We start from the raw sequence: 22975 nt of genomic DNA on the forward strand, positions 1-22975 counted from the left end.
TCTGGAGTATTGTGTTCAGTTTTGGTCTCCTTACCTGAGAAAGGACATATTGGCACTGGAGGGAGTGCAGAGGAGATTCACTAGGTTGATCCCAGAGTTGAGGGGATTAGATTATGACGCGAGGTTGCATAGACTGGGACTGTACTCATTGGAGTTTAGAAGGATGCGGGGGGATCTTATTAAAACATATAAAATTATGAAGGGAATAGATAGGATAGATGCGGGCAGGTTGTTTCCACTGGTCGGGGAAAGCAGAACTAGGGGGCATAGCCTCAAAATAAGGGGAAGTAGATTTAGGACCGAGTTTAGGAGGAACCTCTTCACCCAAAGGGTTGTGGATCTCTGGAATTCCTTGCCCAGTGAAGCAGTTGAGGCTCCTTCTTTAAACGATTTTAAGAAAAAGATAGATACCTTTCTAAAGAATAAAGGGATTCGGGGATATGGTTTATGGGCCGGAGAATGGAGCTGAGTCCACAAAGTTCAGCCATGATCTCATTGAATGGTGGAGCAGGCTCGAGGGGCCAGATGGCCTACTCCTGTTCCTAGTTCTTATGTTCTTATCTCACACATGTCAGGTAATAGGGAAACCTCAGGCAGTAATCAAACCATCACCTTTGAGACCCATTCCAGCATTTGAGGAACCTTTTACTAATTGATTACATGGGACCCCTGCCTAAAACTAAAAGTGGGAATCAGTATCTAATGACCATAATGGATGTGTCTAATAGATTTCCAGAGGCAATTCCATGAAGAAACATTACATCTAAGAGGGTTGTAGAGGAGTTAAACAAATGTTTTATTTGCTATGGATGACCAAAAGAAATTCAATCAGATCTGGGATCTGGTTTTATGTTGAAGTTATTCAAGAAAGCTATGGATAATTTAGAAATAAAGCAATATAACTCAACGACTTATTATCTGAAATCGCAAGGGGTATTAGAAAGATGGCATCAAACTCTAAAGACCATGTTGAGAGTCAAGATTATCCAGAGGATTGGGATAAAGGAATTCCATTTGTACTATTTGCAATTTGAGAGGCACTTAATGAATCAACTAAATTCAGTCCATTCAAATTGAGTTTTGTGCATGAGGTGAGAGGACCACTTAAACTGATCAGAGAGAAATTGGTGAGTGAATGTTCGGAGACTACATTGTTGGACTATGTGTCAAACTTTAGTGAGAGAGTAACTAGCGCTGGTGAGTTGGCTGGAGAACATCTAAAATTGTGACAACTGAGGATGAAAAAAGAGGCGGATGAGAAATCAAACATTCATAGTTTTGTTAGTGGGGAGAAGGTACTAGTGTTGTTGCCAATGGTAGGTGAACCATTAATAGCAAGATTTAGTGGGCCTGATTAAGTTGAAAGGAAATTGAGTGAGGTGGATTATTTGATAAGTACGCCAGCCAGAAGGAAAACTCACAAGAGTGTGTCATGTTAATATGCTAAAAAGGTATTTTGACAGAGAAGGGAAGAAGGAGGAAGTGTTTGTCGTTTATGTAGTTGTTTTCAAGAAGCCATTAAATATAGTACTTAGGGCAGCACGGTAGCACAAGTGGATAGCACTGTGGCTTCACAGCGCCAGGGTCCCAGGTTCGATTCCCTGCTGTGTCTGTGCGGAGTCTGCACGTTCTCCCCGTGTCTGCGTGGGTTTCCTCCGGGTGCTCCGGTTTCCTCCCACAGTCCAAAAATGTGCAGGTTTGGTGGACTGGCCATGCGAAATTGCCCTTAGTGCCCAAAACAGTCTAGGAGGGGTTATTGGGTTACGGGGATAGGGTGGAAGTGAGGGCATAAGTGGGTCGGTGCAGATTCGATGGGCCGAATGGCCTCCTTCTGCACTGTATGTTCTATGTACTAAGGGGATCAAAGGTGATGGGGGAAAGCAGGATTAGGCTATTGAGTTGGATGCTCAGTCATGATCATAATGAATGGCAGAGCAGGCTCGAAGGATTGGTTGGCCTCCTCCTGCTCTTATTTTCTATGTTTCTATGTTGTAGCTCAGGGAGAAGAGATAATTCCAGATGATTCTGAATTTGACATTCCTTAAATTAAGTCGAATAATGAGAAAATATTAAAGAAATTGGGATAAATTATTCAGTTACCTTCCAGTGCAAAGTCAAAATGCCCAGAAAGTGTTATTGCAGTCATATAGAGCTGCATGTGGGAATAAACTGGAAAGTAGATATAGGAAATGATGGAGCTGTAGGAAATGTTATTCCCATTAAACAACATCCATAAATCCACTAAAGTTAGCACAAGTACAAACAGCGATGGCTGATATACGTAAACGCCAAACAGAACTCCAGGACAGCTTTACTGAAGCGCTGAAGGCCAGGGAGCATCTGGATTGGAGTCTCATCAAGCAGAAATTATTAATGATGGTTACACAGAAGAGAAAACTAGCTTGAAAAGGCAGATTCTGGAACCAAACATGATCCAGCAACAAATTGCACAGGAACTCCAGCATATCAGCAGTCGCCTGCATGATCTAGAAGAGGAGCAACAACAACTTCAAAGAGAGAGGGAATTAATCACAAGACAACAGGTTGCAATGAAAGAAAATGCAGGATCTGCAGACACAGAAGAGAAGTCAAATTCCTATCATGGTAGTGACGCAAGAGGTGACGATACTCGGATTTGGTCAGGAGATTTTTAGAGTCCATTATTAAAGATGAGATCACGGAGTAATTGGAAGTGCATGATAAAATAGGACTGAGTCAGCAGGGCTTCGTCAAGGGGAGGTCACGTCTGAAAAATCTGTTCGGGTTCTTTGAGGAGGTAACAAGGAAGTTAGACAAAGGAGAACCCGTGGACGTGATTTATTTAGATTTCCAGAAGGCCTTTGACAAGGTGCCGCATAGGAGTCTGTTAAATAAAGTAAGAGCCCATGGCGTTAAGGGTAATATCCTGGCATGGATAGAGGATTGACTGACTGGCAGAAGGCAGAGAGTGGGCGTAAAGTGGTCTTTTTCAAGATGGCAGCCGGTGACTAGAGCTGTGCCTCAGGGATTGTTGCTGGGACCACAACTTTTCACAATATACATTAACAATCTGGAAGAAGGAACTGAAGGCACTTTTGCTAGATTTTCAGATGATACAAAGATATGGAGAGGGACATGTAGTATTGAGGAAGCGGGGGGCTGCAGAAGGGCTTGGACAGGCTAGGAGAGTGGGCAAAGAAGTGGCAGATAGAATACAATGTGGAAAAGTCTGAGGTTGTGCATTTTGGAAGAGGGAATGGAGGCATAGACTATTTTCTAAATGGGGAAACGCTTAGGAAATCAGAAGTACAAAGGGACTTGGGAATCCTTGTTCAAGATTCTCTTAAGGTTAACGTGCAGGTTCAGTCAGCGGTTAGGAAGGCAAATGCAATGTTAGCATTCATGTCGAGAGGGCTAGAATATAAGAGCAGGGGTATATTTATTGGGAAACTATGTTGTAGTGTTAAGGGGTAATTGTAAGCTGTTCTTTTTGGGTGCAAATTTAAAATCTTTAATATTGTATTTACAATAAAGTTTCGTTTCAGAAACACCAAAGCCCTATTTTTTCAAGCAATCTCTCCTGGAGCGGATCATTCTTTCCACACAGTCTTAAAATAAACTAAAATAATTGGGTTTCGGAAATGTATCTTAGCCACTGTTGGAGTTTGGTCTGAGATCATAACATCATTCACCCAGTGGGCTGCTGCTCCAGCAAGATTCAGTCCTCTGCTCAAACAGAGTATGGGTCTGATCAAGTTACACAGCTGCTCCTTGTTGCACTGTATCCTCATCAGTCTGTCATGTGACTTCCTGTGGTCAATTCGATAGGGAAACTCTGTTCCAAAACTGGAGGATTGTATGAGGGACATACCACCCTTCCAGCACACAGCCCCTGCTGAAAATCCAGTACATATGTACATACACGGGGAGTCCACACCGAATAAAACAAAGGAACAACGTTTTATTTACAACTCGATATAAACACTGCCTGGTAGATCCCGACCGGGTTCCTGTTCTGGTCAGTGCCTTATTGACCGACCTTTTATACAAAGGTTGATAAAGATCCCCTGTCCCTAGCGAAGGAGTTCATACGCCACAAGAACCACGGGGAAGATAATCATTTCCACCCCTTAGGTGCGGTCCAGGTTATTATAATGTGAATAAGTCATTAAAGTGACAGGACAGGTCGAGAGAGAAGTTAGGAAAGACTGCAGTATTAATAGGGACATAGGTACAAGAGCAAGGCCATGTTGACCATTATAAGACATTAGTTCATCCTCAGCTGCAATATTGCGGCCAGTTCTGGGCATCATACTTTAAGGTGTTAGATACTCAGGGTGTCCTGGAGAGAATGCAGGGGATAAGTTCAATTTGGGGTCAGGGATGGGTTTAATCGTGCAATCCTATGGGGGAGGCTTTGCTCATTTTCCCTTCGTGTCATGATACCCCTTGCTTTGAGGGGGCGTAAAGGCTGGCATGCAGGCATCGTTACCCGTGTATCCCTTGCTGAGCCTGCGTCCAAGTCGCCACTTGAGGGAGTGCCCTTTTGTAGTGGGAGCTGGAAAGTGGGTGGGAGGAGGTAAATACGGAGGATCAGCACTAGGGGTGACAGTGAGGTACCTGCGTGTAGTTCCATGGGAGACCAGGCTGCAAGGGAAGAGTAGGGGATTCAGGAATGGGTTGCATTCCTGCCTCATGAGGTCTAGAGACCCTCTCACTGGGGGGGGAGGCGGGGGGGGGGGGGGGAGGCATGATGGTGATGTTCATCACTCACCCTGTTCAAGGTCATGATGGGTTGGGGGGGGGGGGGAGGCTTTGAAATTTTCTATGTGGACACAGGTGCTGGTCCCATGCATGCGCGCAACTGCCCTATCCCGTAACGTTTGGGTTGTGGGGAGGGTGGGAGAATGATCAGGGATAAGGTGCCACTGGGAATCTCGAGGGTCCACGTGCCTCATTCAGGTGGAGTTGAGTGGGACAACTGTGGGGAAGTTGCTGGAGTGCGAGAGGGGAGGGTGTGAGGTTCAGAGGAGAGGCACTCAGTAAGAGGGAAGTGCAGGTGAATGTCCCAGAGGCGTGGAGCACTGAGGATGCGGGCTCTGTCAGGAACCCTCAACGCTCACTTTGGTGATCTCTTGCTTTCGGTGCATGATTCTGGAGAATCACGGAGCCAGTCGAGTTGGTTATTCTAATCATGACGTGGCCAGGGCCACCGCCTTACAGAGAATGGGGGGTGCTGGGCCCGTGGCTGTTCCGGGACAGAATTTGCACCAGGACCAGGCAACCCAGGACGCCAGGGTAATCGACATTGCCTGCTCAGCCGGCATTCCCCAGGCGCAGGGTGTGATCGACCACATCCATGTGACTGAGAGGCCTCTATGGGCCCAAGCGGTGCCTTTCATGTACTGCAAGGCATTCCACTCCTTCAATGTTCAACTTATTTGTGACCACACGATATGCATAATGCCGGTGTGCGCCATTTCCTGGAGAATGTCCATGACTGTTACATGTTGGGGCATGTGCAAATTCCAGATGTTTTGGAGCGAAAGTCACGTCTGGAGGGATTGCTTCTCGGGGGCAGGGGGGTACCCACTCAGGAGGTGGATGATCACTCCAGTTTGAAGGCCACAATCACCGGTGGAGACTTGCTACAGTGACGCTCATGCATCAATGTACGTGCTGGTCAAGCAGGTGATTGGGCTGCTGAAGATGCGGTTCCAGTGCATGGACCAGTCGGGGGGATGTCCTGCAATACAGGCCCCAGAGGGTGTGACACATTATTGGGGTCTGCTGAACACCCCACAACCTGGCGCTGCAGAGGGGAGACTGGCTGGACCCGGAGGAGATGGGGGAGGAAGTCAAGGAGGACAGAGAGGGGCAACCAGCAGAGGAGGAGGAAGGACCTGTGGGCATGGCTAGGGCCCACATGGGGCGCAAGGTTAGGGAGCCCCTCATGGCCTCTTGGTCTGGAGACAACCAGGGCTAGGGTTTGAGGAGCTCTCCCACCGTGGGTTGTGACATCTCATCAGTACTCTGGTGGCAGCGGTAGATTCACATGATGATGCCCAAATTCATGGCCAGTGTGTCAAAGCCATTGGCCGGACTCAGCGGGAGAATGATGACGATTTGCATTGAGGACTGAGCGATGCTCATCTCATCCTCAGCAATGTGTATGACTCCTTCCTGACAGAGAACTGAACGCGCCCTGCCAATGAATGGGCTTATCATAGGGTTCATAGATGCTGGATGACCTCTCACTTGCTGCCACCCCTCCCTCTGAAGTAGGCAGGGGCTGGTGGAGTTTGGCCTGTGCCAGCAGCAGTATGTCTTTACTGAGTTCTCAGTGTGGGCGGTGGGAGAGACATTGCCCTTCTCACACTCCACAGGGGTGAAGCACCAAGTGTACACGGGGGTTTGCGGAGCATGGCGCCATGAAATGACAGGGTGGAGGATCTGCTGGTGATCAAAGTTTATTTACAAGTGCTGTATTGCCGTGGTGACCTATCTCAACTAGTGCCGAGGTGCACCCGACCTACTCGGTGCCGGCACTTTCTTACTCTTTCTTACCATTCCGCTAGGACTAGGTGTATCCCCAGGATCCACAACTGAGGTTGAGCCAGCCTGCTGCCTTCACACCCTAATGCCTGTGATGACCTTGGAGGGCGTCCCTAGGGGGGCTGGAATTTGAGAGTCCGGGCCTATTTCCGGGCAGCATGGGTGTTGTAGAGCTGCCTCCTTGGTGTGCGGAGATGTGTCGCTCACAGGGACAGTGCTGTCAGGTGGGCTGGACATGCCCAGGGCCCCCTGAGTGGAGGGCCCTGGGGTATGCTGGTGGCGATCCTCATCTGTTTGGGTGTCCAAGGGCCCGTGTACTTTTCCATGGAATAGAAAGGCAGCTGGAGTGAGATCCAGAAGCCTCATTGTCCTCTGGCGCTGACTCTTATAAATTCCCACCAGTGCCAGCACCATGCAGCTAAAACCCTGCACCATGGAGCTCCAGCCCTCAGCCATGGAGGTCATGAGCTAAACCATGGAGCAGACAACCCCCACCATGGAGTGCATGCCCTGCAACAAGGTCTCCACAGGGAATGCCACCCACGCAGTGTTGGCCTCGTTCAGTAGGAGTGATGGCACCATCCCGTTGGATAGATGGCCTTGTACTCCGAGGGGGGGTGCTGTCATCCTTGCCTGACACTGATCCTCTGCCTTTGCAGCTCCGACACCTCTGGTGCAACCGAACCTGGGGGCACGTCATCGGCCAGGGGCACAGCAGAGTCCTGGGCTCCGGCATCTCTCCGAGTACCGATTCCCGAGGGCGTTCCTTCCTCCGCCAGCCGTGGGCCTGCGAATGTGACATGCCCACCTGTGAGTGATCCAGCGGCCTGCTGACTACTTAAACCCAACGAGGTGTGAGCATCTGCACTGGTGGAGGGTGCAGATGTCAGATGTGACACCTCTTAGATTGTGGTGTCCGAACTCCCCCGATGAGCTACTCGGGCCGGTGGTCTCCGAGGGGCGTGAGGATGGCCCAGGCTGGTCGACTGATTACCCTGCAAGGGAAGGGCGGTGGCATTTGTGTATGAGGAGGCGTAGGTGACGGGACAATGTTTATTCATGTGGGGCTTGAAGAATGACAGTATGTCCTGCGGATTCTCACTTTTGTCTGCAGCCCCCACATTACTCTCTGCACAGACCATGCTCCTACCCAGCCAGCTCAAGCGCTCTTTCCTCAAAGGGCGTAAGGCACCTGAGCTCAGGTATGGCTCCGGGTGGCTGTGCCCACTCACGTCTGTTTGGCTCGAGTTTGTCCTGCAATGAGAAAGATGGGGAGAGTGTAGTCGGGAATTCTGCCAGTACAGGTGGTGATGAGATGTGACAGGCGTGGGACTTGAGTGGGAGCGAATGCGAGGAGCAGATTACTTGCTGGGCGAGTCCATGGGGATTGCAGGTGGGGGGGGGGGGGGGGGGGGGGGGGTTGGCGGAAGCGGGTCTCATGACAGATGTTGCCAACCGGTGAGGTGGCAGGGTAAGAGGTCGCCTTGGAGGTGCGAGGGGTGTGTGAGGGCGTGCTCTTCTGCAGTGAGCTGGCACTGACTAGGGCTGCCACCGCAGGGGGTGGGCACTTAGCTGGATGGACTTCTGCGTGACCATGGATAGATGGCGTTCCTCCTCTGCTGCACAACATCCAGGTGTTTGGTCTGGGTTCGCTCTTCTTGCAGGCAGCCAGCCCCCTGAATGGATCTGGAACACACGCTATGGAGCTGTTTATATGGAGCTCCCCACTGACTGTAAAAATTAAAAGTTGCCCCAGGACGAGCGAATCAGCAGGAGGCTGCCATGATCGGCATGTGGATTGGATTTATTTATTGTCACATGTCCCAAGGTACAGTGAAAAGTATTTTTCTGCGAGCAGCTCAACGGATCTTTAAGTACATGAAAAGAAAAGGAAATAAAAGAAAATACATAATAGGGCAACACAAGGTACACAATGTAACTACATAAACACCGGCATCGGGTGAAGCATACAAGGGTGTAGTGTTAATGAGGTCAGTCCATAAGAGGATAGTTTAGGAGTCTGGTAACAGCGGGGAAGAAGCTGTTTTTGAATGTGGTTAAAAATAAATGGTTAAAGAGGCTCAATATCAATGTTCTGCGAGATTTCTTGCCGACGGCGCTGGTGGGATTCAAACTGGTTTTCTCACCAAGACTGACACTTTGCCAAATTTTGGTAAGGTTCAGTCCCTAGCTTCTAATCACTCACAGGATATGGGCAGTGCTGACCAGCTCAGCATTTATTGCCCTTTTTAAAAAGTAATGGTTAGCTGCCTCTTGAACCGTTGCATTCTATGTGATGTCGGTACAACCACAGCGTGACTAGGAAGGAAAATCCAGGGTTTGGACCCAGCGACAGTGAAGGAACAGTTCTATTGTTCCAAATTAGAATGGTGTGCAGCTTGAAGGGTGATGTGTTGGGTGCTCTGCTACACAGACGAACCAACATGGTTGCGAATGGTACAACTTAGTTTTATTGCTGACATTTATTTACAGTGGTAAACTGGTTACTGAGGTTCGATCATAACCCTTGAATCTGTGGACCTATTCCTAATACTATCTTGGAGTGGCACTCAGCACATGGTGGATGTCTGAGTGGCTTGCTGTGAGCTCAGTGCCCTGAGCTGTCTCCTGCTGGAATGAACGGGAAGTCTCGTGTTCCCTGTTTTATAGTGTGTATGCTCTTGCCTGTGATTGGCTGTGGTGTTGTGTGTGTGTTGATTGGTCCGTTGATCTGTCCATCAGTATGTGTGTCTGTTTGCACCATGATGTTTACCTGAATATCATGACAAAGGGGAACTTGCAAATGGGGATGTTCCTGTGGAACTGATTCCCGTATCCTTCCAAATAGATAAAGATGTGAAGGTCGATTAGAGGATGTGGGATTGTTTTTGTTGGCGCAGAGAAGGCTGGGAGGAGATTTGATAGAGATGTTCAAAATCATGCGCGGTTTGGACCGAGTAGATCGGGAGAAACTTCCCACTCGTGAAAGGATCTAGAACGAGGAGGCACAGATTTAAATGTCAGTAATTGGCAAATGAAGCAAAGTGCTATGAGGAAAAACATTTTCAAGCAACGAGTGCTTAAGGTCTAGAAAGCAGCACCCAGAGGTGTGGTGGAGACAGGTTGCATCATGGTATTCAAAGTGGAATTAGATTGTTGTCTGAGAAGGAAGAATGTGCAGGCTTACATGGAGAAGGCGGGGGTTGGCATTAGGTGAATGGGTCACGCGGAGAGCTAGCGCAGATGTGACAGGCAGAATGGCCTCCTTCTGCACCGTAACCATTCTGTGATTCTGTGAAGTTCCCTTTGAAGATTGTAAGTGGCTATGGCCTTCCATTGAGGGGCTTTCTCCTCCCGTCTGAACACATGTTTCCCTCTCTGCTGCCCTCGCCCATCTCCCAGTCATGTTGCAACCAAGACGGAATGTAACTATAGCTCCCTTTACTGAAAGCAGCCGTTTTGTTGATAACTCCTCTGACCCCCTTGTGAAAGTCCAGCAGTCACTCCCTCAGAGTCCAACATTTTCCCAAACTCCTGCATTGCCATTGGAAACAGTACTTCCACATACTCTTCTGGTGCGAAAGAAGCACTTCACCTGCAACTCCTGTGTTGATGATGTTAAATGGCATAGTAGCAGAGGAAAGGGAGGCAATGTGTCTCGTATGTTTACGAGTGGGTATTAACAAGACGTACGAGGTACAAAATGTGAGATTGTGATCTGCCCCATTCACATATTTCTGCCACAAGTGGCAACAAGGAGCTTGATTTTTGCAACAAAAATTACTGAACCTTCCATGGTGAGTCCACTTCCTATGTATTGTGCAGGTGCAGGAACAATGGATTTAAATAGGAAGCCGAACAGTGAAATTCCCTTTTCATGAAGCTAATGACAGAGTAATGCACCTCTGACGGGAACTCCTCGATTTTCCCATTCGAACGAGCAGCCATCCTTGTCTGAATTGGCTGTGGCTTTTACAGTTAAATAACCGTGCGTGCCATTCACCTCACCATTATTTTAGCCAATGATTTGCACTTCTACACCATTCCTGGACTGAATTCTGCTCTTAAAGAATATCACAGCTGAACGGACTTTACACCTCTTCCCTGAAGTCCAAAGGTCATCGTCATTATTCAGCAGAGCTACCCCGTGGAGTGTGGCTCTGAATGCAGACTTAGCACAATTTGCAACTAATCCAAAGCCAGATGGAACAGGGTAATCAAAATTTCACTCCATTGCAAGGCCACATTAGGAAGGAAATTGGTTCTTCCTGAGTAATAGTTTTTAATCAGGCTTCCAGATGAGACCTGGGGTAGAAGTGAGCTGGTGGGTCCATCCTTAGACGTTTAATAGTGAGAGGCTTACAAATAGTTTAGTCCCCGGTTAGATTATACAGTTTAGTAATGTTACCACTCAATGTGTAAAGGCCATTCCCTAAAAATGCATTTATCTAACAACTGTATGCAGTCTTTTCTAATTTGCTTTGAAGTGGCACATTATCAAAAGAGAATTGCTTCCACGAGAGATATTTCATTTGCAACAATCGGGGCAACTGGGACAACCAGCCAACATGAAAGTCAGCATTAGGGAGTAAAAGTTGCATATCATGAGGAGAAAGCTTCCATCCCATTTACTATTGTAAATTGTTGAAAATTAAAAATAATTACCTTCAAACCTTTTGTTTTTCTTTTGCCAAAAGGCAGAGGGGTCGTCACAAGCCACCGACGTGTGACAGCAAAGATGTGGGGTTGCAGCGATTCTGGAAATGTTGCGACAGCTGCCAAATCCTAACAGGAAAGCTGATAGAAAATTATTACTCTGAATAACCATGATGTGGAGATGCCGGCGCTGGACTGGGGTGGGCACAGTAAGTAGTCTTACAACACCAGGTTAAAGCCCAACAGGTTTATGTGGAATCACTTCATCGGGTGTTGGACTTTAACCTCGTGTTGTAAGACGTCTTACTGTACTCGGAATAAGGTGTATAACTTCTGAGGAATGATATTGGGGTCCAGGTAGAAATTTACCAGCTTAATTTGAGCAACATCACAAATTTATTTTTGGAAAGATTTCTGCAGCTTCTTATTCCCAGCAAGTCCATAAACATCAGAAAACTAATTGAACCATTTATACTATTCAAAAGGTCTTGGGCAGGATTCTCTGATTTGGAGACTATGTCCCCACGCTGGCCAGGGAAACCGGCGCAAAACGGCCACCGATTCCCCGTTTTGCTGGGTGCGAGCAGGAAGGCAGAGTAGAGCAACGGCTCTAGCTGCCTATACGACCTGGAGAATTGCCGGTCCGTGGCCGTGCATGTGCACGCTGTTGGCCTGCAGCGGCCGCGCCGTGCTGCATGGCGGATGTCAGTCGCCGACCCAGCCCGCAAAATAGTCCCCTCCCTTTGGCCGGCTCGCGCACCCCAGACCGTCCCACCACAGTGCCCCCAGCCCCGAATAATGTCCCCCCCCCTACCTGCGGATCGGCCCTTCCCCAACTGTGGAGGTGCTGGACTGAGTCCGCAGCCGCCACGCCGAGTTCCCGATGGGTAAGAACACACGTGACCCATGCCGTCGGGAACTCGGCCGGTCAGGGGCGGAGCATCGGGGGGGGGGTGGGCCTCACGGATACGTGGCGCGGCGCACTCACAGATCAGCAATGTTAGGGAGATAAGAGCATGGAACATCCCATAATTAGAGGACAAGGAGTACAACCAGTGGCAGAATGTACAGTGTATATAAAATGTTATTTGAGGGTTTTAATAGAAGAGACTTGAAGTGAGCTAGGGATAGGATATGTGCAGCTAGAGCAGGAATCCTCGGAGAAGAGCTTGGAGCCTAGTGGGAAGGAAGGTATCAAAATGTTGAGCTGTGTCAAAGCAAGTTAAGGGGTGAAAACCTGACTTGAGAGAAGTGGCTTGTGAGCCAATAACCTGCATGGTGGGTGACACAGAACTGAAATCTTGCTAAGTGAGATTGGTAAGGAGCATCAATAATAATAACCTTTTTATTGTCACAAGTAGGCTTACATTAACAATGCAATGAAGTGACTGTGAAAAGCCCTTAGTCGCCACATTCCAGTGCCTGTTCGGGTACACAGAGTGGGTATTCAGAATTCCCAGCTGGTATGGGAATTGAACCCACTCTGCTGGCCTTGTTCTGCATTACAAACTCGCTGTCTAGCCCACTGCAGAGAAGGGTCACATAAAAGAATGAAAACAGCCACCCAGGATGTTCATTCGGAAAGGTTCGGAAAGGTCAGCTGATGCATCGATACCTACAGGTATATTTGGGCTTGATGTTCACGTGGTCTTCAGGCATCATCGGCAAATGTCTGATGGTGCAATCTTCCCAAAGACAGCCTCCTAATTGGCCATTCCACGTTCACTGCCCCATTAAAGGACAGGAAATGGGCCCTTGATGTTGTTGATCTGATTAAAAGGCCCACAGCTGTGGAGCCTCAGCAAATGGAGAGGTTGTCGCTGCTGAGGCAGGTCGGAACTGTGAGAGCAACTGAATATAAGAACATAAGAACTTGGAGCAGGAGTAGGCCATCTGGACTCAGCTCCACTTTCCGGCCAGAACACCATAACCCTTAATCCCTTTATTCTTCAAAAAACTGTCTATCTTTATCTTAAAAACATTTAATGAAGGAGGCACTCTCAAACACAGGGAATCAATTCAATCATCAAGAGGGCCATATCTATTGGATTTCTTGGCAGGAAGGGCAACTCCCCCATGTCAGGAGGAGTGGCTGGGCAGGGGGGTCCATTCCACCTGTGGAAAAGCGCCAGTGAGGATACAATAGTGCCCTTAGTTGAGGCATTGTGCACCTTAGTTGGCAGTCCAGCCCATGGAGCGAGTAACCGATTCGGTTCCCTAACCATCTCTGGGAAACTTGTCCAGCGGTAGGAATGAATCGAGGAGCCATCCCAACACCCCTCTGCCATATTCTTCTGGTCTCCTTGCCTCCAACCCTGCTTCCACAGGGCTGGGAAAACCCAATCCCTTGAGCCAGGTTTCGAAACATTATGAGTAAAGTTGCATTACTAGGGGTGCTGTCACATTATCACGAAAGGGCTTCAAGTCCCATTCCCCCATCACCCGCCTGTGCACACCCACCCATCTGCATTCGTCCCCTGTCTGGAAATGCCACCATTTTTAAATTCTCATCCTTGTTTTCAAATCCCTCCGTTGGCTTTGCTCATCATAACTCCCTCTGTCACCCCCTCTGAGATCTCTGTGTTCCAATTCTGACCTGCTCCACATCCCCAATTTTCACCCATTGGGGGACAGCTGCCTCGGCCCATTACTGCACAGGTCTCTTCCAAAGCCTCCCTGCCTCTCCACCTCTCGCGCTTACCTGTTTTAAAACACTCCTTGTAGCTTGACCTTTTTGATCAAACTTTTTTTTAAGAAACTTAGAGCACCCAATTATTTTTTTTTCCAATTAAGGGGCAATTTAGCGTGGCCAATTCTGCACATCTTTGGGTTGTGGGGGTGAGACCCACGCAGACGTGGGGAGAATGTGCAAACACCACACGGACAGTGACCCAGGGCCGGGATTCGAACCCGGGTCCTCAGCGCCACAGTCCCAGTGCTAACCACTGCGCCACATGCTGCCCCTTGATCAAACCTTTGACGATCCTAAGATGTCCTTCTGTCCTTCAATGTCAGATTATAATGTCTCCTGCGGAACACCTTGGGGCATATTTTTATGTTAAATGTGACAAACAAATGCAAATTGCTACAGTGCAAAGACAGACTTGGGTGTGTGCTGATGATGAAAGACTTTAGTTCCATCAGCACATATCAGACAACTGAGATTAAAGAGCAGAAAGTCGAACAAATCACCTTGGGAAATTATCCTCAAGGTATTTTTTTCGAATGTGGTGCTTTATAATGAGGAAATATTTTTCCTTCACTGGGTTAAAAAGAGCAAAATGATTCAACTGTGTGAACCTGCTTTCCATCATTATCTGTGATAATACCTCAACCCCCTGCCAACATGAAACAGGAAATGTCAACGTGCGGGATGGAGCGCATTTCAATGTGTTGGCAGACTAAGCTGGTACTCATTTGGATCATTTTTTTCATGTGTTTTTCTCCCTGTTCCTACCCTAAAAGTGTTCTTCCAACTTCTTTACCCGGAGGGTGTTTCAAATGTGGCTACCATGGGGAGCACTTCAAATGAATAGCAGATGACACATTTAAAGGGAAGCTGGTTAAGTACACGAGGAGGAAAGGAATAGGAGAGATACACTCCAGAACATTCTGAGCCCTTGTTATGCACTTAATATGCTTTCAGAAGCCGGGAAGATGGACATGGGACTTGTGATGTTTTGTTAAGGGATTCCTCATGAAGTATGAAATCCATATTCAGAAAATGTGAAATATGTTGCACCCATGCGAGGTGCAATGAAATAATGCCAGTTATCATTGGCATCACATGGTACAATTACACTTTACTCCAAATGATGCAATTCCCCAATGGGAGATCACCGTCTGTCAGCGCCCTTATAACAGCTGTTGGCAGCCATTGAATGTCGAACCAGAAATGAAGAGCAGCACATCTGGGGGGAGAAATATCATTGGTCAGGATATATTTCAAAATATCTGAATGTTAAACTTTCTACGAGGACACACTGTTGAGGTATGTACATGAATAAATGAGCATTTATGGGAAGGAGGCATCTGGGGCAGGATTCTTCGTTTCCCGACGCCATTTTCGTAATCGGTGATCGGGCGGAGAATCCATTTTTACGACTGAATCGGGGGCGGTGCCTGTTTTAGGCAGGTTGCGCATGCTCCGCCCGCTCCAAAACAGCGTCATCGCGCCGCACGCCATTGGGATGGCCTCAGGATGTCACCTGAAGGCCCTCGCCCGATGCTCCACCCCCGGTGGGCCGAGTTCCCGATCGTGTGGTTGATGTGTGGTCTGAGCGGTCGGGAACCTGGCGTGGTGGCTGCAGACTGTGTCCAGCGCCGCCACAGTCAGGCGGGAGCCATGCTGCTGGCCGAGAGGGCTTCGGTGAGGGCTGGGGGGACCGGTGGGGGCTGGCCAGGGGGTCGCGAGGGGGTGTCCAGCGAGGCACTATCTGGCAGGTCGTGTCCGCGCACGGCCAGCGCCATGTTGTACGGCAAGACCGCTGCAGGTCGTCGCTTGCAATTGTCTGGCCGTTTATGTCATGGAGGCTGGGCGTTTTACGTGGTGTGGCTGCTAGCTGCTCACCGGTCGGAGGATCGGTGCTGGGTCGGCACTGACTTTCCCCATGTAAAAATCCTCCGGACATAGCCAGAAAACCGGAGAATCCAGCCCCTCGAATCGATGGAACCTAGCAAGGAATCAATAACTTGTGATTTAGTTGTTTTTCTGTTTAATGCACTCACAGTGTGTGGGGGTCACTGGCAAGGCCATTACTTATTACCCACCCCTATTTGCTCTTGAGTGAGTGCTGGTGATCTGCCTTCTTGATTACAACTGAATAGCTTAATGGACCATTTGAGAGGGCAGTTAAGAATCTTTCACATTGCTGTGGGTCTAGTGTCACATGTCGGCCAGACGGAGGAGAATGGGAGAATTCCTTCCCTAAAGGACATGAGTAAATCTGACAGGTTTTTACAACAATCTAGTAGTTTCATGGTCATTATTTCTGATACCAACTTTCAACTCCCACTTAATTTAATCAATTCTTGCCAGCTCATTTGTGTTGATGCCTGCATTACGAGTCCAATAAAATAAACCAATTTGCTTCTGTACGTTCCCACATTTATGCAACATTAAAACAATTTACAACACTGATTTTCTTTTGTGCAACGCAATCATTTCTTATCAGTTTTCAGCTACATTAGTTAAAGCCATCATAAAGACATTAACCGTGCCAACATCCTTCTGTTATGTTCTCCAGACTTTTTAATACTGCCTATTAGTTTCAGAAATTCAAGTTCAGTGCCATCATTATTTTTTCAAAGAATTTACAGTGCAGAAGGAGGCCATTCGGCCCATCGAGTCTGCACCGGCTCTTGGAAAGAGCACCATATCCAAGCCCACACCTCCACCCTATCCCCAGAACCCAGTAACCCCACCCAACACTCAGGGCAATTTTGGCCACTAAGGGCAATTTAGTATGGCCAATCCACCTAACCTGCACATCTTTGGACTGTGGGAGGAAACCGGAGCACCCGGAGGAAACCCACGCACACACGGGGAGAGCGTGCAGACTCCGCACAGACAGTGACCCAAGCCGGGAATCGAAACTGGGATCCTGGAGCTGTGAAGCAATTGTGCTAACCACTATGCTACCGTGCTGCCCTGCTATGTTGCTCAGACTTTTCAACACGACCTATTTGCTTCATAAATTCACGTTCGGTTCATCACTCTGTGCATGCGTTCATCCACTGAACTGTAAAAAAAAGGTCAAAATGCCATCCTTAAATTTCTTTCTGAACACTAAAATCCTTTTCATCTATATTTTTAAATACTCCCAGATTTCAACAGGGAAGAAAAAGGGAGAAACGTGGCAGAGAGGTTCGGAGGGGACGAAATGGTTCAGACGAAAAATTGCACCAGTTACATTCTCCCATCGATCATTTTGTCACCACAGTCCCTCAATTTGTAACCGTCATGTAACACACTGCAACCCATGTGTTGTCTGATGCAGCATGTATAGACTTTGTATTGTTTCCCAGCAATTATCTATTAGCTCTTACTCAATAAGCATAATTGATCATTAATCCATCAAAGCAATAACGATTAATAATAATAATCTTTATTGTCACAAGTAGGCTAACATGAACACTGCAATGAAGTTACTGTGAAAAGCCCCTAGTCGCCACATTCTGGCGCCTGTTCGGGTACACAGAGGGAGAATTCAGAATGTCCAAATGACCTAACAGCACGTCTTTCAGGACTTGTGGGAGGAAACCGGAGCACCCGGAGGAAACCCACGCAGACACAGTGAGAACGTGCAGACTCCACACAGACAGTGACCCAAGCCGTGAATCGAACCTGGGACCCTGGAATGGTGAAGCAACAGTGCTAACCACTGTGCTACCGTGCTGCCTATATAGGCTTCAAAAGTGGTTGTGCCGCTCCTTGGGATGTGCTGAAAGATACAATATAATTTCATGCTTCGTCTTTATTTCCTCGGTTTGCATAAAGGACGGGAAGTACATTCGCAATCTCTAGTTAATTTACATGAGACATTACTCATTTTAAAATGTTGAAAGACGTGAACTTAGGACATTTGAGCTGAAACAGAACAATGCAAGCGATACAACAGCATCTGAAAGGGGGAAAAAATAATATTAAGAGCAATTTTTATGAAGCGCTACAGCCAACATGAATGCCTCTTTCTGTTACCGACTGTCTCGGTGTGATGCTCCAGCATTTTCCATTTTATCAAAAACCAGTCGGCATTGCCGAAGTACTAATCTCCTAAAAGGGATTTCAATTGTATCGTAAGTAGAAAAAGTCGAGCTAAATTTAGAACAATATCACCTTATCCTCCCTTACAATTATTCATGGCCGATCGGTGCCCTGACCAATATTTATCCCTCAGCCAATAACACAAAACAAAAGATTATCTGGTCATTATCACATTGCTGATTGTCGAAAGCTTGTGTGGAAGCTGTTCTATATTACGACAGTGGCTGCACTTCAAAAAGTACCTCATTGATTGGTAAGCCAATGCTTAACATTGGGCGGCACAGTAGCACAGTGGGTAGTTTACAGCTCCAGGGTCCCAGGTTCGATTCCCAGCTTGGGTCACTGTCTGTGCGTAGTCTCGACCTTCTCCCCATGTCTGTGTGGGTTTCCTCCGGGTGCTCCGGTTTCCCCCCACTAGTCCTGAAAGGCATGGGGCGTCATTCTCCGACCCCCCCGCCGGGTTGGAGAATCGCCGGGGGCTGCCGGGAATCCCGCCCCCGGCGGATGCCGAAGTCTCCGGTACCGGATATTCGGCCGGGGCGGGAATCGGGCCGCGCCGGTTGGCGGGCCCCCCCGCTGGATTCTCCGGATGGGCCGAAGTCCCGCTGATAAATTGCCTGTCCCGCCGGCGTGGATTAAACCACCTTTTGAACGGCGGGACAAGGCGGCGTGGGCGGGCTCCGGGGTCCTGGGGGGGGGCGCGGGGCGATCTGACCCCAGGGGGTGCCCCCACGGTGGCCTGGCCCACGATCGGGGCCCACCGATCCGCGGGCGGGCCTGTGCCGTGGGGGCACTCTTTCCCTTCCGCCTCCGCCACGGTCTCCACCATGGCAGAGGCGGAAGAGACTCCCTCCACTGCGCATGCGCGGGAAACTTTCAGCGGCCGCTGACGCTCCCGCGCATGCGCCGCACCGACATGTAATTTCCGCGCCAGCTGGCGGGGCAACAAAGGCCGTTTCCGCCAGCTGGCGGGGCGGAAATTCCTCCGGCGTTGGCCTAGCCCCTCAATGTTGGGGCTCGGCCCCCAAAGATGCGGAGCCCGTCTGATTGGCGCCGTTTTGGGCGCCAGTCGGCAGATATCGCGCCATTTCGGGAGAATTTCGCCCATGATGTAGATGAATTGGACATTCTGAATTCTCCCTCTGTGTACCCGAACAGGCGCTGGAGTGTGGTGACTAGGGGCTTTTCACAGTAACTTCATTGCAGTGTTAATGTAAGCCTACTTATGACAATAAAGATTATGATTATAAGCACTTTGAGAAATCTCAGGAATATGAAAAGTGTGATATGAGTACCAGCTGTTCTTTCTTTATCATATCTACAATTGCTGTGGTTAATATGTTTTCTTTGTGAGAGCCTTTGATAATGTAAATCAGGGGAAAATGCCCAGGAATCGGTAATTATAAGCGATAAATTCAAAATGTTCGCTAAAAGAATTAGAATTTATTAGAAGTAGAATTTACAATGGGGAACAGAGAATCAGCAGAGAAGCTAAATGGTTACTTTGTATCTGTCTTCATTGAGGAAGGTACAAGAAATTTACCCGGAATTAGAGATCCCAGGGGATTCGGAAGAATGAGGAATTGAAGGAAATTAATATCAATATGAATGTTGTATTGGAGATATTAATGCGGCTGAAGCTCGATAATTCTGTGGGGACATTGAATTCTACATCACAGAGCGTTGGACGAGGTAGCTATGGAGATAATGGATGCATTTATAATCATCGTCCAAAATTCTATACAATCTGGAATAGTTCCTGCACATCGGAAGGCAGCAAGTGTCACTCCGCTATTTAGGAAGGGAGAGAGAGGGAAAACAGGGAACGACAGATCTGTTAGCCTTACATCAGTAGTAGGGAAAGTTCCTGACTCTGTTATAAAGGATATGATAAATGGACACTGAGATAATAATGATCCGATTGGGCAAAGTCAACATGGATTCACGAATGTAAAATCATGTTTGACAAACCTATTTTTTGAGGATGTTGCCAACAGAATTGATAAAGGGGAGTCGGTGGACACAGTGCACTTGGATTTTCAGAAGACTTTCTATAAAGTCCACATTAAGAGCTGGGTTAGCACAAGTAAAGTACATGGGAACAAAGGTAATATACCGGCGTGGATGAAGGATTGGTTAACAGGCAGAAAACAGAGAGTAGGGATAAACAGGCCATTCACACATTGGCAGGCTGTGACAAGTGTGGTGCACCATGAGGATCAACACTTGGGTCCCAGCTGTTCACAATATAGCTCAATGATTTGGATGCAATATTTTGAATTTCACAGATGACACAAAGCTAGATGGGAATGTATGTTGTGAGATAGATCCATGGTAGCTTCAAACGGATTTGACAGATTTAGTGAATAGACAGAAACATGGTAAGTGGGATATAATAGTCATAGAGCCATACAGCACAGAAACAGGCCCTTTGGCCCACCAAGCCTATGCTGACTATCGAATATCAGTCTACACCTTTACCTATGCCCTCTGGTCTCAGACACCTCTGCCATGGGGAAACGATTCTCATGATCCACCCTATCTAAGCCTCTCATAATTAATACACTTTGTTGTCAGAAGTAGGCTTACATTAACACTGCAATGAAGTTACTGGGAAAAGCCCCAAGCCGCCACATTCCGGCGCCTGTTCGGGCGCACAGAGGGAGAATTCAGAATGTCCAAATTACCTAACAGCACGTCCTTTCGAATCTGGGACCCTAGCGCTGTGAAGCAACAGTGCTAACCACTGTGCTACCGTGCTCCCCATTTTGGTCCAATTTTGTATACCTCTGTCATATCTCCCCTCAGCCTCCTTTGCTCCAGGGAAAACAAACCCAGCCTATCCAGTCTCTCCTCATAGCTGAAACTTTCCATCCCAGGCAACATCCAGGTAAATCGCCTCTGTACCCCAATCACGCCTTTCCAATGGTGTGGTGCCCAGAACTGTACACAATAGTCCACCTGTGACCTTCCCAATGTTTTATCAAATTGCACCAAGACTTCCCTGCTCCTATATTCTATGCCCCGACTAATGAAGGCAAGAATTTGGTATGCCTTCTTCACCACCCTATCTAACTATGCTGCCATCTTCAGGGATCCGTTGTCTTGCATACTAAGGTCCTTTTGCACCTCAGTACTCCCTAAGGGTCCATTCTGTATATCCTACCCTTATTAGACCTTCCAAAATGCATAACCATATCAGGATTGAATTCCATCTGCCATTGCTCTGCTCAAGTTACCAGCTGATCAATATCAGTCTGTAACCTAAGACTATCCTCTTCACTATTCTGGATAGTACTTTTTCGCAGGGTAGAGGGGTCAATTACTAGGGGGCGTAGGTTTACGGTGTGAGGGGCAAGGTTTAGAGGAGACGTACGAGGCAAGTTTTTTTACACAGAGGGTATGGGTGCCTGGAACTCGCTGCCGGAGGAGGTGGTGGAAGCAGGGACGATGGTGACATTTACGGAGCATCTTGACAAATACATGAATAGGATGGGAATAGAGGGATACAGACCCCGGAAGTGCAGATGATTTTAGTTTAGACGGGCAGCATGGTCGGCGCAGGCTTGGAGGGCCGAAGGGCCTGTTCCTGTGCTGTACTTTTCTTTGTTCTTTGTACTATCAACAGTTTTCATGTCATCTGCAACCTTACTAATTAAACCTTCTATATCCAAGTCATTAATGTTTATATCAGCAGCAAGGCCCCGGAACGGATCCCTGTGGCCACAGGCTTCTAATCACAAAAGCAATCCTCCACCATCACCCTTTGTCTCCTACGAACAAACCAATTTTGAATCCAATTTACCAATTTGTCTTGGATTCCATGGGCTCTAACGTTTTCGACCAGCCTTCCATGTGAAACCCTATCAAAGGCCTTACTAACGTCCATCAACTGTGCTACCCTTATCAATATATTTAGTTACCTTCTCAAAATACTCAATTAACCGGGTGTTCCGGTTTCCTCCCACAGTCCAAAGATGTGCAGGTTAGGTGGGTTGGCCATGCTAAATTACCCTTAGTGTCCAAAATTGCCCTTAGTGTTAGGTGGGGTTACTGGGTTATGGGGATAGGGTGGAGATGTGGGCCTGGGTAGGGTGCTCTTTCCAAGAGCCGGTGCAGGCTCGAAGGGCCGAATGGCCTCCTATACTGTAAATTCGATGAAATTAGTTAGATAGAATCTCCCACCAACAAATCCGTGATTATCCCTGATCAATCCCTGCCTTTCCAAATGTTGATTAATCCTGTCCCTCGGAATTTCCCCACCATCATGTCCCTACCACTGATGTTAGACTAACTGGCCTGTAATTACTTGGCTTATCACTGCTGCCCTTCCTGAATGAAGGTACTACATTAGCTCCCCTCCAATCCTCTGAATCTTCACCGGTGGCAAGCGAAGATTTAATTATCTCCGGCAGTGCCCCAGAAATCTCCTCTGGACTGCTTGTTGACTGTCGGGAAATGCACAGGTGTTAGGCCTGAAAACGGTGCTTCCTGGTCCGTTATATCCCTCCGCACCCGGAACAGTGGGCGACAAATAGACAGCCCCTGGCAAAAAGAAGAAAAGATTTCCCGCCTCCTTCTGTCAAAATTGAGGCGGTATGGGACTTGGGGGGTGGGGCGGTGGGGGAAAGGGGTCATAACCCTACAGGATGCCCAGGGATCCGCAACCTGTGTCCCCGTGGCCTCACCTGAGTTCGATCTAGCCAAATGAGGGAGGGATGGAGCAATACCCTTAAGCCAGGGACTGCTGGGACATAAATATCCCGGCCTAAGCGTGGGCTGGGTTTGGGAGACCCTTCAGGGGAGTAGGAGGTGTAAATATATCAGGACATAAATCTAACTTTCTACAGTCAGCGCTTCCATGTGGTCGCTTGCCTGAGAATTTACGATGGTGGAGGCTGGGTCCCTGAATATTTTACGGAAGTGTTTGATAGATTCTTATTTGGCAAGAGAATCAGAGGGGGAATGGGAGTGTAGACATAGAAACACAAAGAGCTCAGCAATAATCTTATTGAATGG

The 22975-nt window shown here is 48.0% G+C and overlaps 1 protein-coding gene across 1 annotated transcript in view; it reads left to right on the top strand.

Annotated features, from left to right (window-relative positions):
• The window catches only part of LOC140389565 (probable G-protein coupled receptor 149), a 103479-nt gene that overhangs the window by 18704 nt on the left and 61800 nt on the right, over positions 1–22975 (top strand). The window lies entirely within an intron of this gene.

Source organism: Scyliorhinus torazame, chromosome 14, assembly GCF_047496885.1.
Source record: "Scyliorhinus torazame isolate Kashiwa2021f chromosome 14, sScyTor2.1, whole genome shotgun sequence".
Lineage (NCBI taxonomy): Eukaryota > Metazoa > Chordata > Chondrichthyes > Carcharhiniformes > Scyliorhinidae > Scyliorhinus > Scyliorhinus torazame.